The following is a 15,987-nucleotide window of genomic DNA, read 5'->3' as shown; positions in this document are numbered from 1 at the left end:
TAAGAGCATTCTCAGCTCGTTCCCTATAAATATGTGAGTGAGTTTTGTAATTGTATGGTATGTTATTAATAATTGTGAGTAGAGCAGAGAAAAATTTTATATGAGAAAGTTCATTTGGGTTACACTGCTCGTCCTGTATAATTTTTAATATTTTTTTAAAAGTGGTTTTGATTGTATGTGAAAGATATTTAATGATAAATGTATAAAAAGTTATTATTTAATTGAATATGAGAGAGTAAAACGTAGCAATTTTTAGTGCTTTAAGAGCATTCATAGCTCATTCCCTACCATAAAAACATAATTACACTAAAAATCACTACATTTATTTTCTTTTTTTTCAACTAAATAATATTGTTTAATACATTTATCATTATCATTTCTCCCTCCTCCATTCACAACCACTTCCCGTCCTCTTCTCTACTCATAAACACTTAAAAAACCATACCATATAATTTATAAAAAGTCACTCGCATAACTATAAAAACATACTGATAACATGCTTAAAACAACACAAAACACAAGATATTAATATATTATTATTATTATTATTATTATTCATATTTACCTTTTCTTCAACTAAATAATATTCAAATCCAAGTTGACAAATGACAATATTCCCACAATAATCATCCACCCATGCACCCTTTCCTACCTCTTTCTTCCTTCCTTCCAACCTCTTTTTGACAATTTCATCTTCAAACTCCATAAATCCAAATCTTCATAAATACAAATCCTCATTCCATTTCACATATTCATACTCAAAACATCAAAAAAAAAAAATGAACACCAAATTACCTCTTATTATTATTATTATTACATTCACTCTCTCTATATCTATATTCACATCTTCAATATCAGCCTTCCTTAACTTCTTCCCAAACATATCCTCAATCCCACCAGCATTCCTCCCCAACTCCACCAAAGGCGCGTGGGATGGCTTCAATAATCTTTCTGGATGCCGCTCGGGTCAAACCGTAGCAGGCATCTCAAAACTCAAAAACTACTTCCATTACTTCGGATATCTTAACAACATTAACCAAACTGGCAACTTCACTGATGACTTCGATGACTCGCTTGAATCCGCAGTCAAAAACTATCAAAGAAACTTCAATCTTAACACTACTGGAACACTGGATGATGAGACAATGAAACAAATACTAAAACCAAGATGTGGAGTTGCGGATATTGTTAACGGATCGAGTATATGAATTCGGGTAAATTCACACCCTTTGGGAAGTATTCGGTTGCACATTACTCGTTTTTCCCTGCGTGGCGCCCCTCGCAGCGTGAGTTGACTTACGCGTTTGACCCGCGGAATCAACTTTCGGACAACGTTAAGCGCGTGTTCGCTAACGCGTTGGCACGTTGGTCGGAGTGGACCCCGTTGACGTTTAGGAACATTAGTAGTTATAACGCCGCGGATCTGAAGATCGGGTTTTACTCCAGGGATCATGGAGACGGTACGTATTTGAGTAAAACGATTAATTTAGGAATAAACTCTCCGAATTATATATGTATTTTTGGGTTTAGAACTTTTAAATATAGCTCATATATTTTTGGTAACACATATTAGAGTAGAGGTATTCAGACCGGTTTAAAACCCAAAAACGGTTTAGTTTGGTTAACAAAAGTCAAAACCGGTTTCGGTGCGGGTTGAAACCGGTTTCGGTTCAGGTTTTGATCGGTTTCGGTTCGGTTAACTGGTTTGGAATCGGTTTCGATAGAGAAAATTAAAAAACGGTTTCGAACCTACGGTTTCAATCGGTTCCAAACCAGTTTCTACATAATCGGTTTCAAACCGGTTCGATTTTCGGGTCAGTTCGTTTAACCGATTCTTTTGCCCACCTCTATATTATAGGGCTATTCAAAAAGTTCATGTCTCGCTCGACAAATACTCGAATCTAAACGAACTGACCCAGCTCGATTTGAGCTCGAGTCAGGGTTGGCTTGGTTCGTGGCTCAGTCTTGACTCGGCTCACTGGTTCGTTTATATATTATTATTTGTAAAAAAATTAAAGAATAAAAAAGTTCATGAGCTCGAGGTCGGCTCAAGCTTTAAACGAATCGAGCTTGAGCTAGCTTAATTCTTAACTCGATAAAGTTAATATGCCGATCTAGAGTCAGCTCATTTAAGTTTGAGCTCGCCCTGGCTTAATTCCTAACCCTTATATTTCCAATTATATATTTTAATATTAATTTCTAATATTCAGGTGAATCGTTCGACGGAGTGTTGGGAACATTAGCTCACGCGTTTGCGCCTCCCGCTGGACTAATGCATATGGACAGCGCGGAGACGTGGATTATCAACGACGTGTTCGCTGGGTCAGCGTCCGCAATGGACCTGGAGTCCGTGGCGGTGCATGAGATCGGACACTTGTTAGGTCTCGGCCACTCGTCGGTGGAAGAAGCGGTTATGTTTCCAACAATATCTTCCGGTGTACGGAAGGTTGAGCTGGCAAGAGATGACGTGGACGGCATTCAGCAGTTGTACGGTATAAATCCGGATAATAATAGTACAATTGGACCAACGTTTGGTGAGAGGGAAATGAGCGGTGTGACACGTGGAAGTGGACCGTTGGGTTTGGTTGGGTTATTATTATTGGCCTTTGGATTAATGTTTTAGAGGGTTATTAATTATATTATTTTTTTGTTTATTGTAAATAATTAAATATTAAGAATCTTTTTGGATTATTATTATTATTTTGTATTATTGAGAGGTGGTGGTGGTGGTGGTGGTGGTGGTGGATATATTCTTTTTTGTGTTATGATATTTTGTTACATGAAATGATATTTTTGGTAGTTTTGATGCATAAAAAAATGATTTGGCTACAAATGATATTTGTTTTCAACGGTCCGTGACTAACGGAATGTTAACGTTGTTAGCAGCACGCTGGATGTTTGTTAATAAGCCTCAAAACGTGAACGGACAACTATGTGTTTAAATTTCAAAATTTCGATCGCAAAATGATAATTTTGCATCTTGCGATGACGACGTCCGTTATCTTCATTAATCTTAACTTACACCCACCAAATAAAAATACATCTTAAATGTTTTTATTTTTTGGTTAACAAATGTCTTCTTTACCTGTCTCAAAAATTAAAATCATGAGACATGACATGACTAGATATGAAATATAAATTGCTTAATGGGCTCAAGCCCACAGAAAAAATTGGCAGCCCAGCCCATGAGTTCAGCCCATATTTATTTATACTCTATATCCCAAACAAGAAACAATTTGAGTAGCAAGGAAGAAGCAGAGCACTGTCTTCAACAGCCAAAGGCTGCCTAAATGGATTCAGCTGAACCTGAGCCGAAAAGTCGAAAACAAATCATATCAGCCCAAAAACCAAATAAAAAATAAATATATTCTATATTCGTTATGCACATACTTATGGTAATAACGCGTTAAAAAGATATACACATTTTGTGATATCAGATGTACATATACAGTAAAACCTCTATAATTTCATAATGTTGGGACCGAGATATTTTATTAATTTAGCGAGATATTATTATGTCGATAGATAAATAAATAATTTATTAATTTAAAGAGGTTTTTACGTATGACCATTCAATTTCCAAGTGCAATGTACATTCACAAATTAATTTAATTTGTCAAGTTTATTGTTTTTTAATAAGAAATTAATTGAACCGATCACTCGGAAAGAAGCATTGCAAGCAGCAACTCTTCACAACGTTTTGTTGCAATACGAGAAGACAATGCCCCGACAGATTTGAAGTTCAACAAAAAACAAGTGACTATAGATTCATTTTTTACTGGACAATTTTACAATTTGAAATCTTTTAGTAATTATTAATTTATAGTTTCGTTGGGACCGATATATATACACTGGGATTTCAAAAAAAGTTACTAGCTTATTATTTTATCCATTGGGGTTCAATTTTGCACTGGTACTAAAGTTGGGACCGGACAAATTACTAATTTTATCGAGGTTATTAATTTATAGAGGTTTTACTGTACTAAGAATATAAAATATAGAAAACAAATATTTATAAAACACAAGTATAATGATAATAGTGAACTTACAGGAACTGTGAGTGGAGTACCGGTAACAGAGGTTATACAGTTAGCTGCAAGACGACAAGCTTCTTCACAATAATCAGAAAAAATAGTTGGAACTTCTATTTCTCTTATCAACTCCTGATATTGCAATTCAAACGAGTCAAGACTGAGTCAAACGGTTAGAAGTATACAAACTTGAACTTCATATACATAAAAGACATACGATAGTCGGTAACCAGCTTTTGTAAGCAGCAATACCGGCATTTGGAGCAATGATCAAATCAGGAAGAAATTCCTGTTCATGAAGAAAAGAATGCAATTTTAAACGCATAGAGTAAAATACTAGTGATTTATGAAAATAATAATAATAATAATATATACCTTGGTGAGTTCTTGATAACGGTCATTATAATAGCCTGAATGAAACCTTAACGTAATCTTTGAAGAATCATCGGTACTTTTAGGAGTTTTACAACTGCAGTTTGCCTCCATGCAATGTGCATAGCTACTAAGACTGATTGTCTCACCGTCCCTATATACCAGCTGCCACGTCAGATGTCACATTCAAAGATTGGTTAAGTGGAAAGAACATTATTTATAACTTATAAATTGAAAAATAAAAATGATATGTTTTTAAAGATTTATAGTTGGAGTAACTGTTAAATGCCACATCAGATGTATGGCATTTACACGTACACTAAATGACAAATAAGATGCTACGCCACGTCAGCAATATTTGGAAAAACGATAAAAGTATGATATGCTACCGTTTAACCTTTGACCAGATCAATGATTTAAAAAATCAGGAATAATCTGACGCTGACGTGTAATTTGAGGGAAAACGGTTAAAGTATGATATGAAATGTACACTAAAATTAAGTTTCTTACTAACATATTAACATATGATGCTGACCCGTCATGTGGAACTGCGGGCCCCACGAAATCTATATACACTCGACTCCAGGAAGAAGAGCATGCAACTCCCCAAAGACAGCAGTTTGATAAAGTTCTCGCTCTGGACCTTTATATAGACAGTTCATTTAAGTGAAATGAAGAATCAAGCTCTAAAAGTAAAAAATAAATAAATAAAAGAAAAATGCTAGTGGAATAATACCTAGGTAGTGTATGCAAAGTTCATCTGTAGTTTCAGTGGTCAACTGTTTACCAAAAGCAAGTTGAATGGCTTGATATATGGTCAATGGCTGGAATAAAGTCTAAGTATTAATGATAGTTATCATATCACAAAAGATGACTAAATAGCTAGATATAACCATATAGGCATATTATTCTACAAAATTATATTTTTATTATTCATAGGAAGTAATAGTAGTTTAGTACCCAGTGAAGAAGTAGAGCAACTGAAGAATCTAAAGAGATGCCTCGCCATTCATAATATTCACTCCAACTGCATAACTGTTTCTTTAATATAGACAAAGGCCCTGTATGTTGAGTTTGTGTATTGTAGCTTTAAGAAGCAATTGTAACTGATTTAAAAACTATAATAATTGAGAAACTATAAAATTACCTCTACAAGGGCATAATCTATTTGGAAGACTCCATCCCTTATCAGACCTTCCAATAAAATGAATAAAACAGTGATAATAATAATAATAATAATAATAATCAAAATGTTGATATTGCAATTATATTGATTAAACTTCAAGAATATAAAAGAGTGCAATAGAAACCACAAATCATCCAACGACAAATCTGAAGATCCGCAACTGCATTCACAGATCCAGATTCCTGCACGGTGGATTCCAAGTTTATCCAATAATGAACATCTGGTCTCCATCTTTTCACACACCTGCAACAATTCAATCAAATAAATTAATTAAAATCATCCAAATAAGCTCCATTAATCAAGAGAACACTTTTGACTTTTGAGGTCAAAGATTTAACTTTTACAAACTAAGATAGATTCAAGTTGTGTACTAAATTTACAACAATATAATTAGAGGTGCAAATGAGCCGAGCCACTTGCGAGCTACTCGAGATCGATAAAAAAAAGCTCAAAACGAGCCGAGCCTTATCTAGCTCGAGCCGAGCCTGAGCCTCAAATTAAGTTCGTTTAGTTATCGAGTCCAAGCTTGAGCCTTGTATTAGAAGATCGTTTAGGCTAGTCAAACCTTGTGTTTTTTTAAGTTTTAACGCTTTTGGACTTCTATGTACTAACTTCACACTACAATGCCGAGCATTGGCCCGTTTAACGTTTTATAATAATATACAAAAATTAAAATGTAGTTAATTATTAAATAATAAACGAGCCGAGCTCGAGCTTTAAAAAAGGAGCTCGAAACTAGCTGAGCTCGAGCTCAAGCTCTTGTAATGTAAGTCAAAAGTCAAAACGAGTTGAGCTGGAGCCTAGTCGAGCTTGGCTCGTTTGCACCCTTAATTATAATTCTAACAATCTTCAAGAAATTGCATACTTCATATCAATCTTGTATTAGAAAATTGGACCAATTGGCCTTATGATCAAACTATATAACACGATTACCTGGTAAGTAGCTTCCCGGGAAAAAGTAAAAGGGAAGTCATTTAGCAGCTTAACACAACTCATTTGTTGTTTTAGTCTTCCACATTCTTCTTTATGAACACTCCAATGTGATATCTTAAACCAAATTATTACAAACACAATTAGTTAATAATGTTCATGGATATCTGAAATTTTCGGATAGTTGATAACTTGATATCACTAGATGTATAAACGAGCCGAACCCAAACTCGAATAGGCTCGAGCTCGGCTCGTTTTGACTTACGAGAGCTCGAGCTTAGCTTGCGAGTTGTTTTTTTCAAGCTTGGGCTCAGCTCGTTTAATATTTATTAATTAATATATATATGTTTTTAAATATTTTTATATATTTTGAGAAAAACCTTAACACAAGCCTACGCTCAGATTGAGCTCGTGTAGTACCTTAACGAGCCAAAGCTCGTTTGTGCAGTGTAAAATTAGTGCATAAAGTCCAAAAAAGGTAAAACATAAAGATAAATAAGGCTCGTTAACAGTCGACAAGCCAACAGCCTTCCCATACAAGACTCGAGCTCATGCACGATAACTAAACGAGCTTTATTTGATACTCGGGATACGCTCGAGCTTGAAAAAGGTTCTACTTGTTTCAAGCTTTTTATCAATCCGAGCTCAAGCAGCTCGCTTGTTTGCGCCCCTAGTTATCACTATCCGAATCCGTAACCAAAATTTCGGATCAGGATATCCTAATTCTAAAAAAAGTACATTTATTATTTATTAATTTTTAAAAACATATTTAAGAGTTAAAAAAAATAAACTTATTTTGGATATCCTAAATTTATTATTCATATTTATCATGAAATATATATATTTTTTTTGGATATCCAAATATTCAGATTTAAAAAAATAAACTTGTTTTGGATATCCTAAATTTATTATTCATACTTATTATTCATCATAATTAAGAAATATATATTTGTTGTATATGATTATCTAGGGTTTGTATTGAGGTTTAAGCAGCTGAAGATATATAATAACGAATTGTGTGAGTGTTTTAATAATAATAATAATAATAATAATAATAATAATAATAATATAGAAAACCTGATGACCGGCTGAGCAGTAGAATACGGCACCACAACCGTCGCACCGGCGATTGGCTCCGCCGGAGCACCGCCGTGAACTTCCCGTCGCGGCACACTCCATAAATATTATTATTATTTACAAACTCGTTATTAAATTATTATTGAGTAAATATTTAAGATATTAAGCAGCAGTTAATTTTGTTAAGAGTGTGCGGTTTGGTGTGGTTTTCTTTTAAAACTAAAACTTTAGTTTTAGGAGTTTTGAAACCCTTCACTTTCGGTTTTTTTTGTGTTGGTTTTCGGTTTTCATTTTGGTTTCGGTTTTTTCGGGTTTTGCCATTTAAGTTTGAAAAGTTTAGGACGATAAAAAAGTTGGCAAAAAACAAGTACTTTAGGTATAAATAATTTTGTTAATTGTAAAATAATAGACTATTATTCATTTGATAAAAAAAATATATTGGAGATACATATTTATTAAATTCTTATAAATCACTTAATATAATATATAAAAAAAACAAAAATTTAGGAATTCGGTTCGGTTCGGTTTTTTCGGTTGAACCGATAGTGCGGTTTCTACAAAAACATAAAACCAAACCGTTGTTTTTTTGTTTCGGTTTTTCAATTTCAAATTAATTTTTTCGGTTTGTTGCACACCCCTAATTTGGGTCACTAACTAACAATCTATGTTACATTTGATTATCTCTATTTCCCGAGTAGGAATTGTAGGGTGTTAGATGACACTTCTCAAAATGAAAGTCTGTCCTGGAACCTCACATAATTATGACACGTGACGCAACCAGTTACTTATTTATTATGTATAGATTTTAAACCAATCTATTTTTAACATTTAGGTTTATGGATTTTGAAAATTACTTTATTAGGGCGGAGGGAGCGCAGGCTAGCACTACCCGTCGTCCCACCAATCACCACCTCAACCATTGTAGTTGAACCGATCTTAACCCAAACCCACTGGTACCACATTACCCGCCCAACCCTGCCTCTCTCTCTTGCACGCACAAACATGTTTTCTCAACTCCCCAGTCCCCCGGGTTATATCACCCGCAAAAGCTACTCAGAAAGAAGTTTTGAAGGAGTGGCAGCGTTGTTACAACCTACTCCCACCCCCTCCATTGAATTTTGTCTTTGTATTTTCTCGATTAACTTTTCCATTTATATATTTATGACGATTCTATTAACATTAATAATAAACATCCAACCAGACAAGTATAAGTATTTCAACACAAATACGCCCTTGTTCGATATTGAGAAAAGAACATAGGCTAATTCCTTTTGTTATATTCATTTCTTGCCTACCTCTTTGCTTGCAACATAATGCTATCCTTGGATTCCATATTCCATACTTCTAAGGGCGCTTTTGTTTCACGAACTTTTTTAAAGGATTTAGAATTGGAATAGGAATTGGAATTGGAATGAAATGTTTGAGAATCCCTATCATGTGTTTGGTTGGTTAATATGTATTGGAATTGGAATCTTCTTCATTATTGGGTTTTTTTTTTTTTTAAGAACGAGGGCAAAGGCGGAAACGCTTTAGTTTTTTTACATTTTTCGTTTTTGATTTATATTTTGAGTTATGATTTTTTTTATTAATTTTTTTGAATTTTTTTAGAGAGGTTTTTATTGTTAATAAGAAAATCCTTAACAATCCTTTCAAATAGGTGGGATTTTAAAATCCCATGAAATGTGAGATTTGATGGGATTTAGTTTCTATTCCCATTCTTTCATTTAATGAAACGAACATATCAATTCATGGGATTTAAAATCTCATTCCTTAAAATTCCTTACAAATTCTTAAAAAGAACAAGCCCTAAATGTTGGCATTGGAGGTATCTCCTCATGTTTATCTAACAATGAAAGCAATGTTTATGAACACAAGTACATTAGAATATATTCTCTTCCATTAGAAAATGTCATTTGCCACCATGTGATGCAACCCATAGAAATATTCAAATTAATTCATCTTTATAAAATATTGTTAACTAACAATAAACAAAAGATGTAAATAAATAAGATGTAGAGAATATATGTTATCAATGTATTAGCTTAAGAGCAACTAGGCCACATGAACTTTGACCATTCTTGGATTCGATGTTTTCTTCATTTCTTTATACTATTTTTTTTATTGTCATTTTATTGTAAAAGTACAACTTATGAATATAAGTACAAAACAAATAAATGAAGGCATATACATTATATATTATATATATAGATAAATATTAAATGTTGGTGCCACAACTCCTTTTATGAAATCAACTATTTTAGTATTTGTGATTTTAGTTTCATTATTGAAATAAGTTTGTTTGTGATGGTGTGTTGGCTAAGGTGTGCTTTGCTAACTTTCTTTGTTTAAGGTTGCCTGGTTTAAATCTTTAGTGGTTGTTTGTATACATGAATTTTTTTTTAACTATTTATTTTTTTAAATTTTGTTGGGTGTGACATTATATTTTTGAAAGGCCTTTTAACTTAGATCTTTTTTAAAGGTTTTTAATTTGAGAAAATTGAGTTTTAGATTTAGTTTCGGTATTGTGACGAATTTAAGTGACGCCAACTAAAAATGCAACGCCTCATCGCCGCAACACTAGTGTTATTGTTTATTTAGTTTTGTTACTGTAACAAATCTAGCCAATAACGGAACTATTTTTTATGTTTACTTCTGGTATGATAACGAACCTAATCTTTACCAACCTAATGTATGTCGACTCGCCACAACGCCGCGTTTGTTTGTTTTTTAAATATGCCTATTTTTTGACATTATTTTTTGGGTTTAGTTCCACTGTTGTGGCGAACCTATAGATACCGACCGTATTTTTGTCACAACGCTTGTAATTTGCCAACCAAATGAACGTCATTTTACTTATATTATTTTTTGTATCATAAGCTATACGTTTACTAATTTATTTTTCTATCAGATACCGATTGTATATGGGCCGCTTTCATCATAAGTTATACGTGTGCTGACACTATTTTGGGCGTTCACATAATTTTTTGATTTAGTGTACGTGTCGTGACATACTTAACTGATACCAACCGAATATGCGTCAAGCCGTCGTCGCAACGCGACGGGTTCTAAACCTGGTTTTTTTTAAGTATAAAAGATTGTGGAAACGTAGGATAAATGCAAAATATTATTAGGAGAACGTATAGATTTCAGGGATTAGGTGTGCATGTACTTTTAGGTGTAGGGTGTTTGGGACCTGAAAATGCTTTAGTTTTTCATTTATACGGCTTTTTGTGTGCCTTATGGTCTTTTTATCTTCTGTTACTCTCGCTACTGACAATTTTGACGTGTTGTTTATGTGTATGTGTATGTGTATGTGTATGTGTATGTGCTATGTGTATGTTTTTGAGTGTTGGTTGCATGTGTTTTTTCTTACTTCATCTTTGTTATGTGTGTCCTTAGAGCCCAAGGGGGGGGGGGGGGGGTGTCTTGTCATGACCAATCTATCATATAGAAGAGATGTAAGGTTTACCTCCATTTAAACCCTCCCTAAACTCTATTCAATATATAAATTCTCACCTTTTTTTTCCTTAAAACTTTTGAATTTGATTATGTAATGTTAGTATACATTTATATGCATTAAGAAGTTTACCAAGACAATAACAGTAGTTGAAATAATTACTCTTGAAGGGGAAGAAAAGACTTTGAAAAAGTGATTAAAGGTGAAAACCACTTCCAATGGCTAAGCAAAGGGGTGTTTGACACATTCATCTTCCCATTACCTTTGCCTTTAAATCATCACTTATCAAAATTAACCAATCATAAACCTATACAACAACTCCCACAAAATTTCACAGCCCATAATAGTGTGAAATTAAATTCTCATTTTTGATAAATCATCATCAAATATTTTTTTATTTTCTTTTGAACTTTATCAACTATTTTATCTTGCTTTAAAAATTCTAACTTATATTTCTAAATAATATGCATTATACAATGTAAGTTTGAGGGACACAATGACATAGGGTTCTTCCTGAGACGCCCCTTTCACCCTAAGCGCATCCGTAGTAGAGAGGCTAAAAACATCATTTTTTTTTTGTTACGTCAATGTCACATGGAGTGTATGTAGGTTTTTTTCATTTTTTAAGTGTATTGGTTAAAACCTTTGTAATAATTGACGCCGTTGCTAAAAGACGTGGAGTTTTCTTTGTCAAAAACGCCCAAGGCATAGTAGTGTTTGGGCGTCGTAGATGGTTTTGGGGCGTTAGCGAAGCGCACTATGGATTCCCTAATTTCTTTAAAAACACTAGTTTAAAGTTTTCAATTAACTGCTAGACACAGTTTTCCAATAGACAACATTTATTTTACATATATTCAATTATGGAAATGATATTAATGGTACCAAAACACATGAACCTCTATTTAATTGTCATTAACCACCTAACTTATATTCTCATAAATATATTAGATTTTCTTATTTATTATTCTGAAATATTTTGGTGCTACATGTTAAAAATTCCAATCAATTGTCATAAGCAAACCTCCAAACCAAACCCCATAAACTATCATCATGTAATTAATTGAGAAACAAATTAAATATAATAATACATTTTAAAATTTAAATAGTATTTTACTTTATATGTTGCATGTTAAAAGTTACCATTTTCTGTACTTTGTAAGGTATGTTACTATAGTTTAATCAAAGGGGTTACGAGTATCTATTCGATTTTCAGTTTGTTCGGGTCATCAAGTTAGATTTTAATTCTCCGGTTAATTCCTTTCGACTTTGTTATTTTTATTTGGCATGATTACAAATGCGATACGTAAACTTACAATGAAACTTCTTGAAAGCGGGAAATAAGTGAGAATCAAGTGTAAACCTATAACAAATTATACGAGTCAATTCACTACCGACCAGTTTGTCATAATATTATTAAAACTCTAGGTAAAAATAATAAACCATTAAACAATTGAATACCATATCATAACATTACAAAGATGAAATGAATCACAAGAACAAATCAATTTTTTCTATTTATATCACTAAACATCTCTACCAATATGTCATCTTTGAATCACCAAATCCTCCAAAAATAAAAAAACTTAAAAATAAAACCAAAAAATAAAAAATAAAAAAACTTTTCCTTAACCAAATAATCCGAATCGAATCCAAATAATATTCTAAAAAACTACGACTAATTGAAAAAAATCCAACGGTTGAGATCTCTTCCTATACAGATCATACACCTTCCAAATATGATCCAACGGACACGGTCTCTTCTCATCAAACCGCACCCACGGCTTCCCTTTCCCACTCCAATGCAACAAACTAACCGGACCCGGATGCAACGACCGACAACTCCCCTTCACATTATCCCCACCGAGCCCATGTTGATTCCACCGATGATCAATCGCCTCAATATCTCCCGCAAACACCAACAAAAACGGCGGCAACGATCCCAACTCGTAAATCCGCTTCTTCCGTTGAATCTCCATCCAATTCTCGATTTTTCTACGGTAATTCCCCTGACGAAACCTACTTAAGTCCATCACCATCACGCCCGTGTTAAAATAACACGGGCGTGCTCTGATTCCCGTTCTGGTCCCCGTTCTAGTCCCACTACCCGACATAAATGTTTGATTTAAACTCGGGTCGGACCAGAATGCGTCAGTAAAGTAATTAGTAAAATTCGCGTGACAATATTCCGGGGCTCCGATAACCCGGTTATTATTTAATTTTATATTCCATAGTTTTATAACATCATCCACCAATACAACATCACTATCCAAATATATAACCCGTTTCACATTCGGGTCAAGTATATCGCCTAAATAGTTCCGGGCGTAATTCAACGGGTTCTCCAACGCGACCCGGACTGACGTGGATATTAAGTTGATGACGTCATCTTCCCGGTAGATATAAACTTTGAAACTTAACGACGTAAACGTGTTTCTAACCAATCGCGTGAGGACACGTGGACTCGCCGGATCAAACTCTGCGGCGATGAAGTGGAAGAAGATGTTCTCCGGACACGAGGCGTGGCGGAGGACGGAGTGTACGGCGGCGATTGAGCCACGTAGGTACTCGGAGTCCAACGTCATTGCCACGTGTACGGAGGCGGAGGTACGGCAGCTTGCGGCGTTGAGGTACTCCGGCGACTCGGTGAACTGGAAGAACTTGTCGCCGGAGATGACGTCATCGGTGGCCGGAAAAGAGCGGATGCCGATGGAGAGTAGCGGGAGAGATAACAAGAGGATAATGTTGAGAGGATTGATCGGAGATGACGTCATCTTGCCGGTGAAGATGACGGTTATTGGATGGTTTTAAGAGTTAGGGTTATGGTTAGGGTTTCATCTCCGGCGAGAAGTTGGTCAAACGGTCAACGGTGACTGTGTGTGTGTTCGTTTATAATGAGATATATTGAGATATAGAGAGAGATATGTGTCTATTTATATATGTACATATGGATTGGGTCAAGTTATACGAAAGACAACAAAAATGAGAAGTGTGAGAAGCATAAATAATTGACATGCGTCAAGTGTGGATCAAAAGGAAAAAGGTACAGAGGTAATTGTACATATTTTCTCTCTCCACATGCATGGCACATGTTAATACCCCATCATTTTAGAACGCCTATAACTTTTTCGTATGATATTTTTTTAAAAAAAAGTTCATCACAATAACAATCGTTTTTTATCTTTAATATGAGTATGATTTTGTTATATAAAATTTAAAACAAAAATTACGTCATTGTGTCTTTTCGTACACCATTGTGTCTTTTTTCGCCATTGTGTCTTTTCGCACACCATTGTGTTTTTCGCACACCATTGTGTCTTTTCGCTTATCATTGTGTCTTTTTTCATCATTGTGTCTTTTCGCACACCATTGTGTCTTTTCGCTTATCATTGTGTCTTTTCGCGCACAATTGTGTCTTTTCGTTTATCATTGTGTCTTTTTCGTCATTGTGTCTTTTCGCACACCATTGTGTCTTTTCGTACACCATTGTGTATTTTCGTTTATCATTCTGTCTTTTTTCGTCATTGTGTCTTTTCGTACACCATTGTGTCTTTTCGCTTATCATTGTGTCTTTTTTCGTCATTGTGTCTTTTCGCACACCGTTGTGTCTTTTCGCTTATCATTGTGCCTTTTTTCGTCATTGTGTCTTTTCACACACCTTTGTGTCTTTTCGCTTATTATTGTGTCTTTTTTCGTCATTGTGTCTTTCAACTCATCATTATGTTTTTAAATATTAATAACACCGTTGTGTAATAATTATATGTAAAAATAAAGATAAAATAACAACAAATTATCTAATACATAAAACACAATGATTAATACATGTTACACAATAACTTGAAATATAACACAATGATGAATACGTATAACACAATGACCTAAAAAGTAAGACACAATGGTGAATACGTATAACACAATGGCTTAAAACATAAGACACAATGGTGAATACGTATAACACAATGACTTGAAACATAAAACACAATAGAAACAAACATATTACACAATGACACAATGGCCTAAAAGTTATGGAAATTTTAAAATGATGGGGAAATTTACACGTGCACTGCATGTGGAGAGAAAAAGTCAACAAAGGTGTGTTATTACCTTCATGCCCTCTCCATCAATTTTTATTTATTAAATTAATCTCAACCATTCAAATATAAGATTAATGGACTAGATTCCTTCTCACCCTTCTCATTTTTATTGTCATTTGTATTTTAACTTTACCCCATATGGATATATATATATATATATATATATATATATATATATATATAAGATTGATTTCTTTTGAGAACCGCTTTGAGCTTTAAGAACTCGAAAGAACTCAACGTAAAAAATTTTTTTTTGGATTTTTTTTACACATGTGTAATACGTAAGCGTAAATAATGTACAAAAAATTACCGTAATTTTTACACACCGAATCGACTTATTACGCATGTGTAACTAACATTTAAACTTATGTAATTATCAAAAATACTTATTCTCTCTCCTGATTCATTATTTAATCAAATTTAATCTCAGCCACATATTCAAACTCAATTAATTAAATTTGTGGTCCGAAATTGAGTTTTTAAAGTTCTTACAACTCATCAAGTTCACAAAATATCCCTCCCATATAAATATATATATATATATATATGTGTGTGTGTGTGTATATATATATATATGTGTATATATATATATATATATATACAGGTGAGAGTGTATGTATGTATAGCTTGCTGGCAAGAAAAGATGATACGATGGGGATGGTTTAGGACTCAGTGGCGACGAGTAGGGATGTTCAAAAAGTTTGCGGCTCACAGCTCGTTCGAAAATATCTTGAAAAAGCTCGGCTCGAAAACGCTCGATTCTAAATGAGCTTGGCTTGACTCAGCTCGATTTCCAAACAAGCCAAGATTGAGCCAGGAGTCAGCTCGGCTCGTTGTTCGGTC

At 34.0% G+C, this 15,987-nt stretch overlaps 3 pseudogenes across 2 annotated transcripts; 1 reads left to right on the top strand and 2 right to left on the bottom strand.

Annotated features, from left to right (window-relative positions):
• The first annotated feature begins 779 nt into the window (after window positions 1-779).
• On the top strand, window positions 780-2,720 carry LOC143563623 (metalloendoproteinase 2-MMP-like; annotated as a pseudogene). Its single transcript, XR_013140703.1, has 2 exons — window positions 780-1,460; window positions 2,211-2,720. The product of XR_013140703.1 is annotated as a metalloendoproteinase 2-MMP-like (transcript).
• Window positions 2,721-3,103: 383 nt separating this feature from the next.
• LOC143563637 (uncharacterized) lies at window positions 3,104-7,698 on the bottom strand (annotated as a pseudogene). Its single transcript, XR_013140705.1, has 11 exons — window positions 7,597-7,698; window positions 6,523-6,636; window positions 5,714-5,832; window positions 5,551-5,597; window positions 5,364-5,464; window positions 5,140-5,227; window positions 4,939-5,046; window positions 4,407-4,557; window positions 4,249-4,320; window positions 4,050-4,163; window positions 3,104-3,306 (listed from the first exon to the last, which is right to left on the bottom strand). The product of XR_013140705.1 is annotated as an uncharacterized LOC143563637 (transcript).
• Window positions 7,699-12,543: 4,845 nt separating this feature from the next.
• On the bottom strand, window positions 12,544-13,929 carry LOC143563622 (putative galacturonosyltransferase-like 9 pseudogene; annotated as a pseudogene).
• Between the last annotated feature and the right edge of the window lie 2,058 nt (window positions 13,930-15,987).

Source organism: Bidens hawaiensis, unplaced genomic scaffold (assembly GCF_021521415.1).
Source record: "Bidens hawaiensis isolate Kalapana, Puna unplaced genomic scaffold, B.hawaiensis_p1.1 tig00021502_1, whole genome shotgun sequence".
NCBI lineage: Eukaryota > Viridiplantae > Streptophyta > Magnoliopsida > Asterales > Asteraceae > Bidens > Bidens hawaiensis.
This window is presented reverse-complemented; position numbering and strand designations above follow the sequence as displayed.